Here is a 13,320-nt window from a genome sequence, read left to right as displayed (position 1 = left end):
ATTACTTGAAAAGAACTGAAATGAGACTTTTAGCCCAGTAAGTTCCAATAAGAAGCTATATCACCCATATTATGTATTTGTGAAATATACTTAGGTACATGCTAATTATGAAAACAGTATAGTTAGGAGTTTAACAATGTATCAGTATTTTTTTCTAGTATTTTCTTTTTTTAATTTTTTTAATATTTATTTTTGAGAGAGAGAGAGCACGAGTGGGGGAGGGGCAGAGAGAGGAAGACACAGAATCTGAAGCAGGCTCCAGGCTCTGGACTGTCAGCACAGAGCCCGATGCGGGACTCGAACTCACAAACTGCAAGATCATGACCTGAGCTGAAGTCAGAGGTTTAACCGACTGAGCCACCTAGGTGCCCCTTTAGTATTTTTTATAGAGATGTTTTGATAATAGATCGCACCCTCAGCCTACTGATTTTGGGGAGCTTCTGTTACTCTAAAATATGTGGAATGCCAGATAAGAACTAATAAATTATTCTGTTTAGTCTTTTCTTCCAAAGGGGTATATGTTGGAAGGGAGGAAGATGTATGTTGGAACTATTTAACCTTTTTTGACATGCTACATAATGATGGCCGTTACATGGTATTATTTTGAGAAAAGAACATTTATTGAATATATACTGATTATTTTATGTATTAGGTAGGAAGTAAGCCAGTAATTGATGTTTTCTTTGTAAGTAAAATCTCTTAAACTCATTATGTAAAAATGAGATTAAAGGAATTATTTCCTTACAGCAGAAAATGTTCATGCTTTTCAGCATATTCAGGTAATTCACCCCTTGATTATGAATTTTTATATATTTTATTTTATTTTTTATTTTTTAACAAAGTTTATTTTTTTTCATTTTTAATAAAGTTTATTTATTTATTTTGAGAGACAGAGACAGTGCCAGTGGGGTGGGGGCAGAGAGAGGGAGACAGAATTCCAAGCAGGCTCCACACTGTCAGTGCAGAGCCAGATGTCGGGCTCAAACTCACGAAGCATGAGATCATGACCTGAGCTGAAACCAAGAGTCAGAATCTTAACTGACTGAGCCACCCGGGCACCTCTGAATTTGTATATATTTTAAAAAGCAGATCTTCTTATATCTTTATATTTTGGCACACTACTAGCCCTATATTGTCAACAAAGATATTCGTAAATAAGTTGTGTTAAACTTGTAAATGGCATTTAGCTACTACTTTGAAGTAGTGAAATTTTACCATATAAAGTTATATGTATATATATAATTTGTAGGTTATTTATATATATACGTATGATTTGTATAGCAGATATTGCTTAACATGTATACATTAATTTAGATGTGTTAAAGGGACTTTATAAGGAATCCTTTTTTTAGTTAATTTAGAAGTATACTCGGATTTGCCTGTTTTACAGTTCTGTCTTATATTACGCTTTTGGAACACAGACAATAGAGTAAATGTGTATAAAGAAGACTCAGCTTTCAAGATACTTAACCATTTATATGAAAGATGTTAGAAATCTGTGAATACTATTGTGACTCAGGTATCTAACTAAATTAAGAAGCAGGCGGGTTTTGCACTATCAGCATGGGGCGCGATCGCAGGAACTGTGAGATCATGACCTGAGCTGAAATCAGTCGGACGCTTAACCACCTGAGCCACCCAGGTGCCCCTAGCCTGTAGGATTCTTTGCAGGTATGAGGATTTTGAAGGAAATTATGCAACTAAAAGGAATAGTTTCTGCCCCAAAGAGCTTTGACCTCCATTTAGGTGTATCTTGCATGAAATAAATTTGAATCCACTTGTGCAAATGTTGATAAGTTTATAAACGTACAAAAATGATCAGACTACTAGAAAGTAAAAAGACTTGGAAGTATTATGGTACTGTCATGGCTGATGTAAGTGGAGAGTTACAGGAAAGTAAAAGGAAGACTTTCTGTATAAGGGAATGATACGATTATTCATCTGGAGAGAATAAACCAAGTGCCTTACTGAATGTGAGAACAAAAGTAGATTAATAAATGGTTTTAAATCATTACAATTTTAAAAAGTAAGTAAAGTTTTTTAGACAAATACGAGTCACGGGGCTTCTGCATATGGAGGTACAATTTGTTATCTCTCTATGTGAGAGCTAGATAACTCTCAGGTTATCTAGCTGAGAGCTGGGATAGATGGTACCATACCAGCCCAACACTCCTGAGGCTGGCTGTCTACAGAAGACAGGAAGTTTCTTTTTTTTTTTTTTTTAACATTTATTTATTTTTGAGAGACAGAGACAGAGCATGAGCAGAGGAGGGGCAGAGAGAGAGAGAGAGGGAGACACAGAATCCGAAACAGCAAGCTTTCAGCACAGAGCCTGATGTGGGGCTCGAACTCACAAACCGCGAGTTCATGACCTGAGCCAAAGTTGGAAGCTTAACCCACTGAGCCACCCAGGTGCCCCTACAGGAAGTCTCTTTTAATTGCCGTTTTTAAAACGCGCAAAAGCTAGTAAAGTAGTCCTGGTGAAATACTTCTAAGTCCTGATCAGAGAGGACACCAAAATGACCCTGGAAACATGTTTTTGGGTCCTACCATGGAACTGATGAGCAGGAGAACAATATTGGAGTTGTGGAACATGTGAGTGACGTGATTTCACTCCTCCTCCAGCCAAGACTCTTTTTCCTCTGTTTTTTCACTGTGTATGTGAAGGACTATTACAGAATCCTCAAACTCAGTTTAATTTTCTTCACCAGTACTTTTTGAGTAGGTATCAATAAGAACAATGTTTTACAAAGAGGGGAGTTTCAAGATAGAGGGATTGAGACCAAAGGCAAAATAATTCAACTGTGACAGTAAACTAATGTGATCTTAAAATGGTTCCCAGTTAGAGACACAGGCTTCCATTTATGGAATGAATTAAGTCACAGGGATGACAAATACAACGAAGGGAAATCATGGTATTATAATAGCATTGTATGGAACAGATGGTGGCTACACTTATGAGCATAGCATAATGTACAGACTTGTCTAATAGCTATGTTATACACCTGAAACTCCTATAACATTGTGTGTCAGCTATATACTTAAGTTTAAAAAAAAAAAAGGAACTGAGGCCAACCAATCACAAAAAGTCAGTTAGACCTTTCCAAATAAGATAAATTCTTAAGGTATAGCCAATCAAATAATTTCCTTGCTTTGCTTCCACTAATTCTCTGTAGAAATCTTTTAACTACCTCCTACGGGTGGGGCAAAGCACTGTAACCACTTCTGGGTTGGTACCGCCCAATTTGAATTGATTTTTGTTCAAATAAACTCTTAACAATAAAAAAAACCACAAAAAAACGGGGGTGGGGTGGGGGTTGCTGCCTGGGTAGCTCAGTCCATTAAGCGTCCAACTTCAGCTCAGGTCATTATCTCACAGTTCGTGAGTTCCAGCCTGGCATTGGGCTCTGTGCTGACAGCTCAGAGCCTGTATACCCTGCTTCGGATTCTGTGTCTTCCACTCTCTCTGCCCCTCCTCCGTTCACACTTTTCTCTCTCTCTCCCTCTCTCTCTCTCTCAAAAATAAATAAGCGTTTAAAAATAAAAAATAAAAATGTTCTCAGATAATGCCAACTAACAAGCATATTTATTTATTGAGAAATTATTTGTAATAAATAATAACTGATTAAAATAAATGGATCAAAACAATTAACCTTAATGAAAATTATAGGATATTTATTATTTATTGAGAAATTATTTACTGTATTTATTGAGAAATTATTACATGGCAGGCTTCCACCAGGTGATATCGATGATGTATGAAAGAAGACAATTTCTGCCTTCAAAGAGTGTTCTGTCTAGATTATACAGACCTACATAAGCAACTGTTTTCAATTTTTTTAAATTTTTTTATTTAAAAAAATTTTAAATGTTTGAGAGAGAGAGAGAGAGAGTGTACAAGCAGGAGGAGGGCAGAGGGAGGGAGACAGAGGGTCTGAAGCAGGCTCCACACTGACAGCAGAGAGCCCGATGTGGGGTCCTAACTCACAGAAGTAGGAGATCATAACCTGTGCCGAAGTTGGATATTTAACCAACTGAACCACCAGGCACCCTGAATTTTTTTATTTTAGAGCGAGAGTGTGCTTGCATGAGCCAGGGAGAGGGGCAGAGGGGGAGGGGGAGAGAGAGAGAGAGAGGGAGAATCTTCAGCAGGCTCCACGCTCAGCTTGGAGGCCAACATAGGGCTTGATCCCACAACCCTGGGATTATGAACTGAACCGAAATCAAGAGTCAGACACTCAGCTGACAGAGCCACGCAGGTGCCCCAGGTGTTTTCAGTTTTCTGATCAGTGAACTACATCTGACTCCATCTCTAGGAAATTTTGCTCTGATCCTTTGGCAGGTCTTCTTTATTTTCTTAAGTTTTTATTGAAACGTATTTATAGGAAGGTACACATAAGGGTACCTCAAATGATTCTCAAACTGACCACATTTGTGTTTCCAAATCAACAAACATTATCCACATACCAAAAGCCCCTTCGTGCTCTCTTATAGTTCCTATTCTGCCCTAATGGATAACTATTAACCCTAACTTCACCATAAATTAGTTATGCAAAGAGTATGTTATTGTTCGACTTTTTATTTGGAGATAATTTCAAGTTGACAGAAAAGTTGCAAGAAGAGTAGTACAAAGAACACCCGTACGTCCTTTGCCCATACTCACCAGTTGTTAACACATTATTCTTCTTGCTTTCTCATTTTGTGTTCATGTGTGCTCGGTCTCTGTCTCTCTGCATTTGTATGTATTTTGCCCCTAACTATGCGCGTTTTTCCTAAGAATAGAGATATTCCAGTAGTTGTAAATTTCAGTAAATTTAATATTAATACATATACTTTATCATCTGTATTCTAATTTTATCAAATGACCCTAAGTAATGCCTTTATAGCATTTTTTTTTTCCAGTACAGGATCCTTAGATCAGGTTTTGATCCTTAAATCTGACAGATCAAGATTATAGTCCAGAGGCATGATGTTAACTAGAGTAGGATCCCAAACCACCTACTCCCTAGGTCAGTCCTTTTGACTGTTATGAAACTTCATTGTTTATTTCTGATAATTTTTTTTCCATTTAAAAAGCAGTGCTACTTTTAACAATTGATAAATACTCTGTACCTACTGGTTTATATTGATGCCATCTAAATCGTAGACATTGGCCAGAATGAAACTTGTTACATGAAAAGCTATGAATCAAGTAGCTTTCAGGTTTGTAGCATGTTGCTTAATTTTGTCTACCAGTTAACATTTATTGTTAACTGGTTTCCTTAGTCTCATCATCTTGATTTATTTTTGCTTGTTTCTGAAATCAATGTAAGCCAGGAATTATGGTGTAATGGAAAGAGTATTTAAAACTAAAATTTTTTTTTAATCTTTATTTTTGAGAGAGAAGAGACAGAGTGTGAGCAGGGGAGGAACAGAGAGAGGAAGACACAGAATCCAAAGGAGGCTCCAGGCTCTGAGCTGTCAGCACAGAGCCCAACGTGGGGCTCAAACTCACGAACTGCGAGTTCATGACCTGAGCCAAAGTTGGATGCTTAACCGACTGAGCCACCCAGGTGCCCCTGGAAAGAGTATTGATTAAGAAGTAATGATGCAGGGGCTCCTGGGTGGCTCAATTGGTTGGGCCTCCAACTTTGGCTCAGGTCATGATCTCATGGTTCGTGGGTTTGAGCCTGCATCAGGCTCTGCGCTGACAGCTCAGAGCCTGGAGCCTCCTTTGGATTCTGTGTCTCCCTCTCTCTCTGTCCCTCCCCGCTTGTCTGTCTGTCTCTCAAAAATAAATAAACATTAAAAATAATAATAAATAAAAAGAAGTAATGATCCAGCCACTCTGGAAAACAGTGTGGAGGTTCCCCCCCCCCCCCAAATTAAAAATAGATCTACTGTATGACCCATTAATAGCACTGCTAGGAATTTACCCAAGGGATACAAGAGTGGTGATGCATAGGGGCACTTGTACCCCAATATTTATAGCAGCACTTTCAACAATAGCCATCATGGAAAGGGCCTAAATGTCTATCAACTGACGAATGGATAAAGAAGATATGGTTTATATATACAATGGAATACTACTTGGCAATGAGAAAGAATGGAATCTGGCCATTTGTAGCAACATGGATGGAACTGGAGAGTGTTATGTTAAATGAAATAAGTCAGGCAGAAAAAGACAGATACCATATGTTTTCACTCATATGTGGATCATGAGAAACTTAACAAAAGACCAGGGGGGAGGGGAGGGGGGAAAAATGTTACAGAGAGAGAAGGAGGCAAACCATAAGAGACTCTTAAATACTGAGAACAAACTGAGGGTTGACGGGGGGTGGGGGAAAGGGGAAAGTGGGTGATGGGCATTGAGGAGGGCACCTGTTGGGATGAGCACTGGGTGCTGTATGGAAACCAATTTGACAATAAATTATATATACATATATATATATATATATATAATAAAAATTAAAAAAATTTTTCTTTACATTTCTTTAGTTTTTGAGAGACATATGGAGACAGAGCACAAGTTGGGGAGGGGCAGAGAGAGGAGGAGACACAGAATCCGAAGCAGGCTCCAGGCTCTGAGCTGTCAGCACAGAGCCTGATGCAGGGCTCGAACTCACAAACCGTGAGATTATGACCTGAGCCAAAGTCGGACGCTTAACCAACTGAGCCACCCAGGCGCCCCTAAAATAAAAATAATTTTTTAAAATATTTCTTAAAAAAAAAAAAAAAACCAGTCATGGGATGTAATGCATAACACAGTGACTATAGTTAATAGCACTGTACTGTATATTTGATAGTTGTTAAGACAGTAGGTATTTTTAAAATTATTTTTATTATAATTTCAGTATAGCTAATATACAGTGTTGTATCAGTTTCAGGTATACAAAAATTGCTGGTGAATCAGCAATTCTACACATTACTCAGTGCTCATCATAAGTATACTCTTAATCCCCTTCACCTATTTCCCCCATCACCCCACTCACTTCCCCTCTCATAAACCCAGTTTGTTCTAAGAGAGTAGATCTTAAAAGTTCTCAACACAAGAAAAAATTCTGTAACTATGTACAGTGATGGATGTTAACTAACTTATTGTAGTGATAATTTTACAATATATACAAATATCAAATCCTTATGTTATACAACTGGAACTAATATAATGTTGTATGCCAATAATACCTTAATGAAAATAGATAATAAATTTTAAAACTGGGGAAAAAAAAAGTAATGAGTGTTAGCCTAGGACTTAAAGAGTCTTACCTACTTACAAGACTTTTGTCAACTCATTTAACTTCTTTTTTTTTTTTTTTTTTGATGGTACAGCCACTTTATTTGTTTATTTTTGAGAGACAGAGGAGTGTGAGTAGGGGAGAGGGGCAGAGGGAGAGAGAAAGAATCTTAAGCAGGCTCCATGATCAGGATGGAGCCTGACACAGGGCTGGATCCCATGACCCTGGGATCATGACCTGAGCCAAAATGAAGAGTTGGAGACTCAACTGACTAAGCCACTCAGGTGCCTCAACTATTTAAATTTTTAGAATCTCAGTTTTCATGTTTGTGAAAGAAAAAAAAGTTATGCCTACTTATAGGATTTTTAAAAATAAGGGTCAGTAAGGCACCTAGCTGGCTCAGTCAGTAGAGCATGCAACTCTGGATCTTGGAGTCATGAGTTTGAGCCCCATGTTGGGTGTAGAGATTACTTAAAAAAAATAAGGGTCTAAAGAAATTATCATAAAGTATGTGAAAACAAACTCTAGGGTGGTAGGCTTCTTTTGATTTATTAATTTCATTACACAAAAAATTCCATTAGTGATATAGCCACTTACAGTGTTATATTCATTTCTCGTGTCAGATTCATTCTCTTAGTTTTCTCAATATTGAAGTTCTCTAATTTACTAGAGTGGGGAACCTGATACTTGTTGAACAATTCCTCTAACCAAGTACCATGCTTTATACACCATATGCTTGAGCATTATAAGAGTATTATCCACATTTCACAAGATTTAGTGAGGTTTTGTAACTTGCTCAAAGGAGCAACCTAGTTAAGTGACAGAATTTGTAGTTAAACCCAGATTTCTCTGTCAATTCAAAGACTTCTGATTAAGTCAGTATTGATGTTTCTCTTATTTATTATTTTCTCATGTACTCTCCATATATTTGGAGCAACAGCTTATCCTTTCTCACTAAAGTACATAATTTTCATCCCTTGAAATAATTCACATACTTCTCTCAAATTTCTAGAAGCACTGTAGCAGTGTGATTTCCTCTTTCCACTGTTGTTAGCTTTCCTAAGGTTCTGAACCTGGAGCATTGGGCATTTTTTCTTATATGTCTCATGTCAAATACAAATCCTTTCTTATAGTAGAAATGATAAAATATCATTGAAAACTAAAATTGTCAGAATACGGGAGTTCAAAAAATAGTATCTAACTGAAAATGGAAAAGTATGATTTCTTACTATTTAATATTTTTATGAGGCATTTTTACAACTCACCTATAAATGTTTGATCTTTTAAAATGTACAGGAAACTGTCATTGCTAAAAACAGTGCATTAGGGAAGGTGTATTGGACAATAACCCCGACTGGATTCATAATTACAGTGTTTTGCATTGCAACTATCTCTTTAAGACCTGACTTTAGATAGTCTGCAGGAAAATCTCACAAGGCTGTATGTAAGGCAAGAAAGTGACAGCTTCAAACTGAGCAAGTAAGGGCAAGGTAATACATTTAGAGGAAAATTATCCAAAATTTATCAGTAGAATTCTGTTTATGGCACAGCCAATCCAGAACTTACTACTTTGAGGATTTAAAAAAATTTAAAGGTACATTTTGAGGAAAAACTTGTGTTTATCGATTCCTTGCAGATCACTTCTTTGTGAAGGTAGAACAGTCCTCTTGAAAGCAAAAAAGTAACTTTTTAAACCAGACATCTCTTTGATTTATATGTCTGATGCCGAAACTCTTGTACATGTACTCCTGCAGGTAGACAGAGCGATCCAAGAGGTAAACAGGTATAATTGTTGAATTAGTTTCCTAGGGCTGTTATAACAGAGTGTTACAGACTAGATGGCCTAAAACAACAGACATTTACTGTCTCGGTTCTGGAGGCTAGAAATCTGAAATCAAGGTGTCAGCAGGGCGGCTTCTCAAACTCTGGGTGGCAAGTTTCCTTCCCTCTTCTGACCTGCTGTGGTGGCTGGCAGTCGTTGGCTTTCCCTGACTTGTAACTGCATAGGTCTGGTCTCTGCCTCTGTCTTCATGTAGCATTCTTCCTGTATGTCTTCATATCATCTTCTCCCTGTGTGTATGTATGCATGTAATTTCCCCTATTTATAAGGACAGCAATCTTCTTAGATTAGGGCCCACCCTAATGACCTTATTTTAATTTGGTTAAATCTGCAGAGATCCTATTTCCAAATAAGGTCACACTCTGAGGTACTAAGGGTTAGTACTTACACATATCTTTTTGCGGGGGACATAATTCAGCCCATAACAGGTATCTTTAAAGGAATTGAATTCCAGAACCTCAAATATTATATGTTTACCTTTCCTAAAATTGATGTAAAATCTCTGAATTTTAAAGAGGAGCTCTTTCATATCTATTCTTTGTTGGATGGATGGCTATTCAACTGCTGTGGTATTTACAAGTGACTCTTAAATACAGAGAACAAACTGAGGGTGGCTGGGGGGGGAGAGGAAAATTGGTGATGGGTGTTGAGGAGGGCACTTGTTGGGATGAGTCACTGGGTGTTGTAAGTAAGCCAATTTGACAACAAACTATATTTTAAAAAAAGGACAAAAATGCTGTAGTATTTAGATTCCATTGTAAAGTGCTATAACATTTAAATTTTAATGGCAGTGTTTATAATCTGCCAGAAATTATATTTTTTCCAACCATTTAAGTCCATGATGAAAAACTTTAGGTATCAACTTAAAAATGTGTAAGGGAATATACCTAGTTGTAGAAAGCTACTTAAGGGAGTGTGTGAGCAAAATTTTTTGAAGACCCATTGGTCTAAAGCAGGGTTTCTCAACCTTGGGATTATTGATGTTTCAGATTAGGTAATTCTTTGTTGTGAGGAGCATGTTTTATGCATTGTAGGATGTTTAGGAGCATCCTTGGCCTCTACGCCCTAGGTGCCAGTAGCAGCTCCCCAGAGGTGACAACCAAAAGTGTCTTCAGACATTGGCAAATGTCCCCTGGGGAGCAAAATTGCTCTTGGTCATTGAAATAGAGTATAATGATCTCCTTTCAGTCAGTAATGTAGAATATATATTAGCATTTCAGACATTTGCTCATCTCAATTTTTTTATTTTTTTTATTTTTATTTTTTATTTATTTTTTTTAACGTTTATTTATTTTTGAGACAGAGAGAAACAGAGCATGAACAGGGGAGGGTCAGAGAGGGAGACACAGAATCTGAAGCAGGCTCCAGGCTCTGAGCTATCAGCACAGAGCCCGACGTGGGGCTTGAACTCTCAGACCTCAAGATCACGACCTGAGCTGAAGTCGGAAGCTTAACCAACTAGCCACCCAGGCGCCCCCATCTCAATTTTTTTAAAGCCTATTTATTTTGAGAGAGAGAGAGTGTGTGAAGAGAATGGGGGAGGGGCAGAGAGAGAGGGAGACACAGAATCTGAAGGCTCCAGGCTCTGAGCTGGCAGCACAGAGCCCGACACAGGGCTTGAACCCATGAATCGTGAGATCATGACCTGAGCCAAAGTCAAGGGTTGACACTTAACTGACTGAGCCATCCAGGTGCCTCTGCTAATCTCAATTTTGAGATATAGCTCTAGACATGACCTAATATGACAGATTTTCAAGAGATATCACCTAAGGGTATTGATAATAATTTATTCACTAAAGTCAATACATTTTATCCCAGTATCAAGGCATATATCCAAACAGCTATGTATAAATTGTCTGTTAACTTTTGCCCCATCTCTGTAAATTAGAAGTCCTTGCTTATATCTGAAGTCAAGAAATGGCCGTGTGGAAAGCCTCTATGTTTTGTAAAAGTTCTTTTTTTAAAAAAAATTTTTTTATTTCTTTATCTTGAGAGAGAGAGAGAGCAAACAGAGGAGGGGCAGAGAGAGAGAGGGAAACAGAGGATCCGAGGCAGGCTCTGCACTGTCAGCTCAAAGCGGGGCTCAAACTCGTGAACCATGAGATCATGATCTGAGCTGAAATTGAGAGTCAGATGCTCAACCAACTGAGCCATCCAGGCACCCCTGTTTTGTAAAAGTTCTTATTGAGGACTTTCTCTGTGTTTCCCTTGGATCATGAACCAAACAAACCAAGTTCCCACGGTTGCTCAGAGGTGAATTGGAATGCTTTCTTTCAATTATATCACAAGAGCTCTATAAAGCTTTTTGTCTTAACTGCCAAGAAGCTCTGACCCAAATTTGTGGCCCAATTACAATGTCTTCTCTTTCTTGTTTCCTAGTAAAGTTGACCCTTGAACGGTGCAAGGGTTAGGGGAGCTGACCCCTGTGCAATAAAAAATCTGTGACTTTTGATTCCTCCAAAACTTAACTACTAATAGCCTACTGTTGACTGGAAGATTTATCAATAACAGTAGATTAACACACACTTTGTATATTATATTATTCTATACTGTATTCTTACATAAAGTAAGCTAGAGAAAAGACTGTTATTAAAAATATTATAAGGAGGGGTACCTGGGTGGCTCAGTCAGTTAAGTATCCGACTTTGGCTGAGATCATGATCTTGCAGTTCATGAGTTCAAGCCCCACATCAGCTCCATGGTGACAGCTTGGATCCTGGAGCCTGCTTCAGATTCTATGTCTCCCTTTCTACCTGCCCCTCCTCTGCTTGTGTTCTCTCTCTCTCTTAAGAATAAATAAACATTAAACTACATTTTAATAAAAAAAGAGTATCATAAGGAAAATATATTTTACAGTACTGTATTTATTGAAAACAAAATCCACATATAAGTATACCTGTGCAGTTCAAATCAGTGTTTTTCAAGAGTCAGCTGTATATTATTTCTTCACTCTCAACTCTTCCCTTCATTTTATTACTTTTTTTGCTTGTTTAAATGGTTCTCAGTTATACTGAATCTGTGGCTTTTAGTGTAAGACCTTGTTTTGGAAATTTGAATACATTAAATAAATTAAGTTTATGGGTGACATAGTTTGAACTTTCAATAGCCCAACAAAAGTGTGCAAAGTCATTATACATTCTTTTCTAACGTCATTTTCTCAGTGTACTACTCTGGCCTAAAAAAGGACAATGATTTGTTGGAAATCATAAGATAATTATAATGTAGACAGAAAATGAATACCATTTTCCTCTCATGATAAAACTCTAGGGTCTCTTTTAGACTATTATACAATTCGATTTTCATTTTCTGAAAAAACAAAAACAAAAACAAAAAGTGTAATTATTGATCCTAAACATAGAGATAAGCAATTACTGAAACTAGCCTAAAAACCTTAGTACCTTTTAATCAGGAATGGTGAAGGTGGAAAAGGCACTAACATTTAGCAAATAACTACACTATGCTGTGCTTTGTACTAGGTACTTTATATCATATTTAGTCCCCACAATAGTCCTATGACATAGATGATCTTGGTGCTATTTTTATCTATCAGGAACCCAAGGTTCTGAAAGAGGCAATGCACAGATAGGTCATTCACATCCCAAAGTTCTTGCTCTTTACACAATGAGGCTATAAAGGTTTCAGGACAGTGTCTGCCTAGCACATAGTAAGCTCTGTAAGTATTACTTCCTCTTATTATGTCATCTGGGGTATAAGTAAAGATCAAAAATGTTAAATGCTGAAGTGGTATATTACATCAATTCCTGGAGGGAATAGAGAAACAAATACATTTAAAATAACCCAGGGGGGCACCTACCTGGCTCAGTCCATAGAGCATGCAACTCTTTTATTTTTTAGAGAGAGAGAGACCACATAAGCAGGGGAGAGGGGCAGAGAGAGAGAGAGACAGAGACAGAGAGAATCTCAAGCAGGCTCCATGCTCAGTGCAGAGCTTGACCCGGGGCTCGATCCCATGACCCTGGGATCATGACAGCTGAAATCAAGAGTCAGACAAGAGTCAAGAGCCTACGGGCTCAGTCAGTTAAGCATCCAACTTCAGCTCAGGTCATGACCTCATTTTTTGTGGGTTTAAGCCCTGAATCGGGCTCTGTGTTGACAGCTCAGATCCTGGACCCTGCTTCAGATTCTATTGTCTTCCTCTCTCTCTGTCTCTCCCCTGCTTGCACTCTGTCTCTCTCTCTTTCAAAAATTAAAAAAAATAAATAAAGAGTCAGACACTTAGCCAACTGAGCCACCAAGCGCCTCAGA

At 37.9% G+C, this 13,320-nt stretch overlaps 1 protein-coding gene across 1 annotated transcript in view; it reads left to right on the top strand.

Moving 5' to 3' along the window:
• The window catches only part of TM2D1 (TM2 domain containing 1), a 52,635-nt gene that overhangs the window by 2,552 nt on the left and 36,763 nt on the right, over nt 1–13,320 (top strand). The gene's annotated exons all lie outside the window — the stretch shown is intronic.

This window comes from Lynx canadensis, chromosome C1 (assembly GCF_007474595.2).
Source record: "Lynx canadensis isolate LIC74 chromosome C1, mLynCan4.pri.v2, whole genome shotgun sequence".
Taxonomy (NCBI): Eukaryota; Metazoa; Chordata; class Mammalia; order Carnivora; family Felidae; genus Lynx; species Lynx canadensis.
This window is presented reverse-complemented; position numbering and strand designations above follow the sequence as displayed.